Source organism: Camellia sinensis, chromosome 4, assembly GCF_055761805.1.
Source record: "Camellia sinensis isolate YWXY chromosome 4, ASM5576180v1, whole genome shotgun sequence".
Lineage (NCBI taxonomy): Eukaryota > Viridiplantae > Streptophyta > Magnoliopsida > Ericales > Theaceae > Camellia > Camellia sinensis.
Genome location: NC_138964.1, coordinates 78630690 through 78640794, shown reverse-complemented (window position 1 = coordinate 78640794; position 10105 = coordinate 78630690). Strand labels below are relative to the sequence as shown.

Here is a 10105-nt window from a genome sequence, read left to right as displayed (position 1 = left end):
TTAACAAAAGAATCACGTCGCATGTCTCTTATATTATGCCATGTCCGCAACTTATGCCTTGTCAACTACTCTGCCACGTTAACACCGTATCAACGAAAGATTTTCAAAATTTAGCACCAACAATGGCTCCTTTCATTCAAGGTAAAGAATTTTCCTTAAATGATTTGAATTTCAACCCATCAACATAAATAGAGTCATAAAAGGCCTCCTTCTTGTAAACCAAAAATTTGTTTGGGCCATCTGCCAATCTATAGGCCCAAATGCTCCTACCTCGTTTGGGCTCCACACGGAGGTACTTAAGGATTTTCAAATTCTTTTTCTTCATCACTTCAATTTGACAAACTCCCTTATGCTCTGAAACCAAAACCCTAAACTTCAAACCATAGCTTCTGACCCAAGCACTGACTTGGCTCGTTGATTCCCTTATGAAGTTATCTAACTCATTGAGAAGAACAAATTTAACTCTTAGATCATTGCTAGCCTCATTGCCAGTGCTGGGGAGCTTGGGCCCTGCGTCCTAACCACCTTTCCAGATGGTTTGTCTCTGTACTACCCTTTCGTTGATGGTGAAACCCTTCTTTTGGACCGGCCTTTACTCTCATGGCTAAACTGGTCGACGAGCCCTAGGTCATGGCCGAAACCAACTGAAAAGTTGGTAGCTTGGGTAAAGAGAATGACCACATTTGAGGGAAACATGTGGCACAAGCTAGGCATCTACCATGCCATTTATCTGTCCACCAGATGGACCCTTGGCTTATTGGCGCTACCACATGCTTCCAGTCTACCTCTCGCAACTCTATGATGCTCAAGTCTGGTATGACCTCTCATACTATTCTTGATATTATGCATTTTACTGGCCTTCCTGCTTATGGCCAAGACATTTATGCCCTTCTTAAAACTCCTGAGGTCAAGCATGATGTCAAGATAGGCAATTATGTCAAGTTTATCTCATATCACTCAAAAAAGACTAGCATTCCCTCAGTCACTAAGAAGACTGACTTTTATCTATGTTGGCTATGCCAATTTCTCTTTTGTGTGGGTGGCCTTAGGATCACAAAGGAGTATCTTACCCTTGTCCTCCTAATCCAAAAAAGTAGACAACTGGTTTTTGCCCCCTTTCTTTTGGCCACCATGTACAGGGGTCCTTTTTCACTTCATGATAAAAGAATTAGCCATAGTGTAGGTGGCCCTTTTTGGCTCTTCCGGGCTTGGCATCTTACCTATTTTCTAGAAGTTAGGTCCAACAAGAAGGTAGATTACACCCCCAAATGTGAGACATACGAACTTCTTTCTTTCCCATCGACCTTCTCCTAATGTCACATTTGCTCAATACTTCTCCATTTTTCTAAGCTTTACCATCGACAGGATTCATTTCTTTCCTTTCTAATCTTTTCTTTGTACCTCTGCATCTTTGGCCTACCTATATGCTGACCCTACTACTCTTGATGCTGACCTCATGCAGGCATAAATAGTTTAGGGCATTTTCCGTACAGAGATACATTTTGGTTGGAGGCTCTCTCTCTAGCATTAGACATTCCACTTGTAGCTTTGAGAGCTATAACCCCAGCCAATGGGCCAAACAGTTTGGTTTGATCCAAGACATTCCTCTTCCATATGTTCACCCTACCATTCATGAGTATGTGAACACTAGGGTCCAATTTACTGTGCAGCCATCTACTTATGCCATCCTAATTGAGAACCAAAAACCTCTGCATGGCCCCAGCTTCTTTGCCTTTATAGCCTGCTCAAGCATTAACAAAAGGTTCAAGGCCTGGTGGACCATCCTTAGTGCTGTCATCTTTCACAAATCACTAGAAGATTACCTATCCTGTCTTTCCCCTTCTCATTGACAGCTAAATCTGTAAATTCTTTACTTTCCCTCTTTACTCTTGTCTGCTATTCTTACATTTCTTCTTTTTAACACCTTTTTCTTTTCAATAGTTGATGCTTCTAGAGAGCTTGGGGCTGCTATCCCTAGCATCCCTTATCCATTACCCCCTCCCAGCAAGGCCAAAACTTCTATAATAAGGCAAAGGACAAGGCTCCCAAGGTCTACACAAAAAAGCCAAAAAGAAGGAGAAACCCTATGGATGACCCTCTCATGACTTCTACCATTATAGCCTATAATGCAGAGCCTGAGAGGAAAGCTAAACAAACTTCCTCCCTTTCCAACCCACAACCAAAAACTGATGCCAACAAATCTTCTCCAAAAACAAGATCAAAGAAAAGACACAACCTTGATAGCACAGACATAGAAAGGGGCCACAACTCTGATACAAACACCTTGACCTTGGAGGAGCACATATTCATCCTTGAAGACCTCTCTCTTCCAGAGCAAGAATTGGTCTACAAGTCTCAAGCCCAACCACAACCTGCTGAGGCCTCTCTTCTGATGAAGGTAACATGCCTATCATATCTCTCTTTTCCAAATCTGCCAAGAAGGTCAAAACTCGTTAGGTGTTTTTTTTTTGGTTGTTGTTTCAAAACTTCCTAGTCTTTTCTTTATTTTCTATTTTTTTTTCTTGTATTTGCTTTCTTTGCCAACAAAAAAGAAGAAAGCTTCTGGCGGCTAAGGACACCAATAGTCCTTCTAAGGACTTTGCTCCTCCTCATGTCTCTAATCAAAACCTAATAAAGCAAGAAGATGCCTTTACTCCATCCACAGTAGAATTAGTCTCTAAGCTCCCACACTATGCTGTAACTATTGTACTTGTTCCACCTTTGCAATGTGTCTCTCTTGGAGATAATAAAGTCAAAGCCTACCACTACTCTAGCTCTGAATCCTCAAGTAGCAGTAGCTCAGAACTCCAGCTTACTCGATAGAGATTCTGTGGACAAAATGGTGCCTCTTCTTCAAAATCTGCTACTGAGACATAATCACAAGGGATGGAAGAACAAGAGCCATTGCTAGGCCTGGAGCCTCCTTAAGGCTTGAGACTCAATCTGATATCCAAAGGATAAAGGAGCAAAGAACATAGGAACAAGCATCTAATGTCAGGCTTGAGTCCTCTTTAAGGCTTGAAACCCAAGCCACTGTGCCTAAGGCCTCTCTAAGACTTGAAACCCAAGCTGCTGTCACAGTAGAACAAAGGATAAAAGAGTTGGCTTCTGAGGTTAGGCCTGAAGAGACCACCTCCAGTCCTCAACGGCAAAGTTCTGAAGATAAAGCACCGTCTTTGCCCAAAACTACGAATGAGGTTGATCCCAGCCCTGTTGAGTCACCTCAAGTGCTTGATAGTCAACTTCCTCCATAATACATTCTGCCACTTCAAGGTAAATCTCCTTCTCGTTTCATTTTTCCTTTTGCACTTATCTCTACTTTTTCTTTTTCTTTTTCTTTTTCTTTTGTTTTCCTTATATGCAGCAACCACTTCTAAGGCCACCTCTGAGTCAGTCGATAGGACTCCTTTTGGGCCCTTTCCTTACCAAACACTCCTAGAACATCCTACTCCTGACCCTATCACATCTTCTAAAGGTATTACTTGCTCTTTTCTTACTTATCCCTCTCCACTTTCATATGATCCGAGGGGCTCTCTAGGTTATATCCCCCTTTTTGTGCACTTCCTCCAACAGCCCCTTCAGACTACTCTTTTCTTATCCCTGAACTAAAGTTACCATTCTTTAGGTCTTCTAACATTTTCTCAGACCCCACAATTGACATCATTCCCTTAGAAATGAGAGAACCAGTAGCCATACACCAATTCATAGGGTGTAGTGCCAATGTTGTTTCTCTTGGAATTCCTATAGGCCCACAGTACATCAGACAACAAATTGTGCTAATTCCTAGGATTTTCCTCAATCATCCTTTCTAAAGTGAGTTATGTTTGAGGTCTATATCATTTTCCTTCTAAAGTATTCACTACAACAAAACTAATTATTCACGGCATCATGTTTACGACATGTCGTAGTTAGTACATTCTACGGCATTTTTTTTTTTGCAAGCTGTTAATGTTTTGTCAATAACAGCATACATACCATGTAAGTCGTTGATTCATATATTTATAGCATGCAAAAGTATGCTGTAAAAAATGTATGTTTTTACGACTTACAAAAATATGTCGTAAAATATTTGTACTTAAGACGACATACATTTCATGTTATAAAATATTATAACTTTACACGGCATGCATTAACATGTCGTCGTGAAAACTTTTGCACAAAAAAAAAAAAAAAAAAAAAAAATGCGTGGGACCCCTTTTTTTTTTAGACCCCCACAACCCCCTTTGGATCTCAACCATTGATGTATATGTAGAACCCACTCATATATGTGTGGGACCTACATATACATCAATGGTTGAGATCCAAAGGGGGTTGTGGGGGTCTCCAATTAAAAGGGGCATCATTGTTGAAAAAAAAATTCAATCCGGAATTTTTTTATGGCATGCAAAAGCATGCCGTAAAAAATGTATATTTTTACGACATACAAAAATATGTTATAAAATATTTGTACTTAAGATAACATACATTTCATGTCGTAAAATATTATAACTTTACACGGCATGCATGTCGTGAAAACTTTTATTAAAAAAAATTTCAATCCGAATTTTTTTTTTTTTTTTTTGATTTAGAAAAGCTAACAATTTCCAACCAAGCTTCTCACCTTACACTTTCCTAATTGAGGACAACGTAAAAAATAATTTATACGTTATTTTATAATTTAGTGTCTCCTTTAAGGGATAATTGCACCCAGTGGGATTTTGAGAAAAAAAAAATTACATATTCATGAAAAAGTTTATAATTTTAATAATTAATATTTATATGGCTTCTCATTAATTTGTAATTATTTTTTTTTTAAAATTACCTTGATTTGATGTCTTTCCTTCTTTTAATAATTTATTTATTTTTTACTTTTTAGATGTGCCTAATCTGAATACAACTAAAAAATAAAATATTTGTAAAAAAATATAATATATATGAAATTTATTAAATTTTATATATTTTTTTGAATTTAGTGATTTTTTTAAAAAATTAAAAAATATTTTTCTTTTAAGTACATGTAAATTATTTGAATTTAAAAAGTAAAAAAAAATTATCTAAAATATTTAAAAACTTAATTAAATTGAAAAACATTGCCCCGTTACTCTCAGAGTCACTCTCTTGGTCTCGATCTCTCTATTTCTCTCTCAACCCTCTCTAAACCCTAATCTCTCTCAACCGATAGAATCAATCTTCTTCAGCCTCATTTGATCTAATCTCAGAGCGATTGGTGATTCATCTCAGATCCAATCTCAGAGCGATTGGCAATTTCGATTTTGAGATTTTGAAGCTCCACCATCTGCACCGGCGACGGGAGCGAGCACCATCGTCTACTAAGGTGAGCACTACCATCTCTCTCTCTCTCTCTCTCTCTCTCTCGGTTTCGTATTCTCTTTCTCTCTCTCTCAAGCTCTTCCTTCCCGTCAAGTTTGGTCAGATAACGAAACCAGTGCATTTTATTTCAGAATTTCGTTGTTTGAGCAATTTGCTGTATAATAATTTGTTGATGGAATCTCAATTAAATTCCACTCCAGTTTTCCTGTTTCATGTTCATGCTTCTTGATGGAATCTCAATTAGTTGTATTTTGTGTGTAGAGGATTACTAGTTGGGACTAGATATTAGGAAAATGATATTCATCAATTCTGTTTGGTGTTCACTTCAATGTAATTGTAATTTAAAGCTTCAATTTGTTGCTCTCTCTCTCTCTCTCTCTATCTGTACCCATTTGGCGTTGTCTGTTGCGTCCAAGTCATAGCAACCTCTTGTTTTATGAATGGATTTGAAGACTTTGAAGACTTAAACTTTTATTATCTTTAAGTTGTTTTGCACCGTAGGGGGGCAAAGTAATGCTACATAACTAGAATTTCTATTTAAAATTTAATGAGAAAAATTGATTTGTGCTTTAGATTCATTAGAAATGTAACCACCATAAAAAACTGAATTTGGATACATTACTTTTCTAGGTACATAACTTTATGCATTCATGAATTATGACAAAAATAAAATTTTAAATTACGAACTCTAGCTATTAATTTTATTATAGATGGCCCTTGTTACAGAAGGCATAGGTCATTTCATTGCATTAAGCCTGATTTCATGGAATAAGATGCAAATTTAAATTTTAATGCCAAGGGCATTCAATTCAAGACCAAATCAAATTGTGAAATTAAAAAAACAAAACAAATGACATATAAATGGCAAAATATATGAAGGTTGGAGAAACAAACCCATGTTCTTCCTTAGTCCAAGGACCGCCTTTCCTCCTTTGTTGATAATTAAACTTGTTTTGCACTGTAGGGGTTGATCCATTCCCATCATTCTTAATTATTTCATAATCAGGTAATGGAACAAAACCCGATTCAATCATCTCAACATCTTCAACTAGTGCTTCGTAGTGCTCTTTGATTTGATCAATTGTTTTTCTGGGAATCCTGGAAGCAATCTTCTCAAATAAGTCTATAGAATTAAGTCGTTAGAAAGGCAAAAGGATTAGATTGATGGGTGGCTAGTCCATTTACTTAAATGATGATGATTAGAATTAGTTCATTTCAGTGACAAAAACTTGAACAATGCATACTAAATATTTTTTTTCCTTTCATTGTTTACACCTATTTTGAATTTATTCTGCATGGATCAGATTGGGATTTTTATTTTATTCTTTTGAATGTTACCCTACCAATTGACAGTGATATGTGAAGTTTTAGATGGCTTTTGTGTGTTTATTTAGCTGTTAACACTGAAAAACTTACATTCCTTCTCATAGCTTACCTTTGCTGCAAATTATCATCCTGTTGTTTCCTCTATCCTATTTGTGGCATCTGTATCTTGATTTTTTCATATGATTATCCAGAACTTCCTCTTCACATGGCTGGTTTTGGAGTCTTGCATCGGAATGAGGCCAGTGGTGCACTTAGCGGGTTAACGATTTCAGCAGGTAGCTTTGTTGTTGTTGTTCATCAAAAATCTTATTTTGGGGTTGTGTCATGTTGGGAGTGGTTAGTTAAACTTGGTGACATATAGCTAAGACCTGTTAACTCTATATGTTTTGAATGCCTCACATAGCTATTTTTCTTAATTTTTCAGATAAAAGATGAAGTCAGGAGTGTGTTAGAATTTATCAATTACACCTATGAGATATGTGGGTTCACTTATGACTTGAAGCTATCGACGGTATGACATTAACTTTTTTAACGCCATTTAACTTTTTTTTCCACCTCAGAATTTTTGAAGGCCAAGTGTTTCATGAATTGTGAAGTTTCCTTAATTCTTGAGCATATATAAGCAGCTGCAGCAGATGTCTGATGATCCAATGAACCAAGTTTCTCAGTGAGTATTACTTGTACACGTTCATCTTTCATTCTTTTATTTTTCCTGTTAATTATAGATAACATTACAAATTAGTGCCGTTGAGGAACTTTTCACGATACTGCTATGCTGCCATTATGTTGCCACTTTGGTACAAATTACCATCAATGTGATTAGCCAAGGCAATAGCTATAAGTTTTCATTTCCTTTTCTTTGCCATTTTTGTGTTTGTATGAGATTGATTTCCTTTCCTCTCGTCACTATCTAATCTAGAGGTTTACTTAATTTACATGGCAATAAAGGAAAAGGTACTAGCAAAGATTTCTTGCTTTTTTAGCTGACAGATTTCTTGCTTTTTTTTCTTTTCATAAAAATTGTAACTACTTCTCAACTTCATGGATCAGAGTGCATTCATCTCTTTTTGGTGCTCATACCTCTGAAATTGTGAGCTCTTTATGTTCCTTAAATGTAATGAAAAATATATGGCAGCGGGCTTTTGACCTTATCTTGGAGATAATAGTGGGTTACTGATATACACTAGATGTATGTCAGATATATTCCGTTGTATCTGGAGACCTCTCTAAGAATCCTCGAAAAGTACTCCTACGCATACTCTTCATCTATCCACCATCGTTGAACAGTGAAAAATCCTTGCATTGTGGATTTGTGGGAAACACCCCTTGTGTGGTGTTGCTCCTCTGCTAGAGTGAATATTGTTTGAGGTTGATCGATGCATACAGAATACGTCCTGGTTCGATGGATTCGGATTTGTGCACACAAGATAAGTTTGAATATGCTACTGCTTCTGCTAAGTACTCATTTGCTTACAAATCATGATAATGAATATTATTCCGTAATTCTAGTTACATTCTTGAAAATGCTTTAACTTTTGTTTTAGAAGAAAGCTATACAGTTATTTGCAGAACCCAACATGAGACCTCATGAATGTATGCACATTGTTAACAGTACCAATTAGTGACCACTATACTTTCAAGTTTTGCTCAGTTGTGGTGTCTTAAGGAGAATCTATATGTATTCTATGCAACAAGGACAAGGTCATGGTTAGTTGTGTTCAACACATACATTTCTTTGGCACAGTAAAAAAGGTATAGAAGTGTCTTGGTTATGTGGTTGTTACTAGAAAGTTTGATGTTGTTATTCTGTTGTTGACTGCCTAACTATTTATCTCGCCATGCTCTATTTGGTGTTTCAATCAGTGTACTTCAGCTCTAATTTTGAAGTCTGTTGCAGGGGGGACAAATGATTGTACTGGGAAAAGCTTCAGATAATCGGGTTGAAAGAGAATTTGAGGCTCTTGCAAAGATGGTAATAATTTTAAGATTGGATATCGTGTCTGGGATAATGTTTTTCTTCTTTCTTGGGAGGCATCCTGTTGATGCTTATTTAATAGATATACGTTAGTTATCAGAAAAATGTTTTTCTTCGTTCTTGATAGCAATGTTAGATTGATGATGTTATTCTCAAGGAGGAGAAAAAGGTGTAACGGGGAGGGAGAATGGCGGAGGGTTTTTCCTGTTTGATAACCTATATTAGCATATGGAATTCTGTGGAAAAGAGTTATTCTATTTGTCTCAATACAAGGCTTCAACCATCCCTTCTGTGGAAAAGAGTTATTCTATTTGTCTCAATTTTCAAGCCTACGTTTTAGTCAGTTGATTACAATTGACGAGTGTTTCATTGCCAACAGCTGTGAAGGATGGTGATCATAATCATCTCTGGGCACTATTGGATCCCAAAACTTGTACTTGGACAGTTCTTTCATAGTATAGATCATGTGATTTGAAACTCTGGATAAATGTATAAACAGATGGCAAAAATTTGCCATCTTTCATAGTGTAGATCATGTTGATAAATGAATATTATGATTTGGATAGTTTTTTTTGATTTGTATGTTTGAGGTTGTTATCAGCTTGATATGATAGAAGTTGATGATGAAAGTTAGTATGTAGGTTGTTTAGTGTATGGATATTAGATTTTTTTGCTTCCTTCATAGATGCTGCTTCTGCTTAGTTTGTTAACAGGTTACATTTTATAAGCTACTGTCCACATACGGTTAGGCAATGTCATATTCTTGTATATATATTATATATTAAAAGTAACTTTCTACGGCATGCAAAATTATGCCGTGAAAAGTGTAATGATTTATGGCATGTAAGAAAATGTCGTAAAAAATTATATACGGCATACAAAGTATGTCATAAATAAATTAAAAATGACCTTCTACGGCATACAAAATTATGTCGTGAAAAGTGTGATGATTTATGACATGTAAGAAAATGTCGTAAAATGTTATATATGACATACATAGTATGCCATAAATATATTAAAAATAACCTTCTACGACATGCAAAATTATGTTATGAAAAATATGATGATTTATGGCATGACAAAAATGTCGCAAAAAGTTATATACGACATACTTGGTATGTCATTAATGTTTAATTTGTTACTTTTTACAACTTTACCTGCATGCTGTAAATGATGCTCAACTTTTCACGGCATGTCATATAACGGCATTTGTGTGCATGTCGTGAAAGAGTTTTTACGATATGCATTGCAAGTCGTAAAAATTCAATTTTGTTGTAGTGATTCTTTATTATCTTGTTGGTAGATTTAGCTTGCTCACTAGCTTGAACATAGTAAGGTGATAAATTAGGGATTTGAATGTCATTTTAATTTTTTGAGTCGTAATTAATATATATATATATATATATATCATAATTAAACACAACATGAGACATAATTAAAGAATTCATGAATTATAACTAAGAAAAAAATTGGTTATAACTAAAGAAAGAATGG

General features: G+C 35.9%; 1 long non-coding RNA gene across 6 annotated transcripts; it reads left to right on the top strand.

Moving 5' to 3' along the window:
• The first annotated feature begins 342 nt into the window (after positions 1-342).
• On the top strand, positions 343-9170 carry LOC145824713 (uncharacterized). 6 transcript variants are annotated; one of them, XR_014366703.1, is made up of 7 exons: positions 343-814; positions 2553-3273; positions 3365-3475; positions 5221-5314; positions 6828-6911; positions 7061-7303; positions 8534-9170. It is a non-coding gene; the product is annotated as an uncharacterized LOC145824713 (long non-coding RNA). The 6 variants fall into 6 exon arrangements; XR_014366704.1 differs by lacking the exon at positions 343-814 and adding an exon at positions 821-2398; XR_014366706.1 differs by lacking the exon at positions 343-814 and having other exon boundaries at positions 2513-3273; positions 8534-8608; positions 8991-9170.
• Positions 9171-10105: the final 935 nt, after the last annotated feature.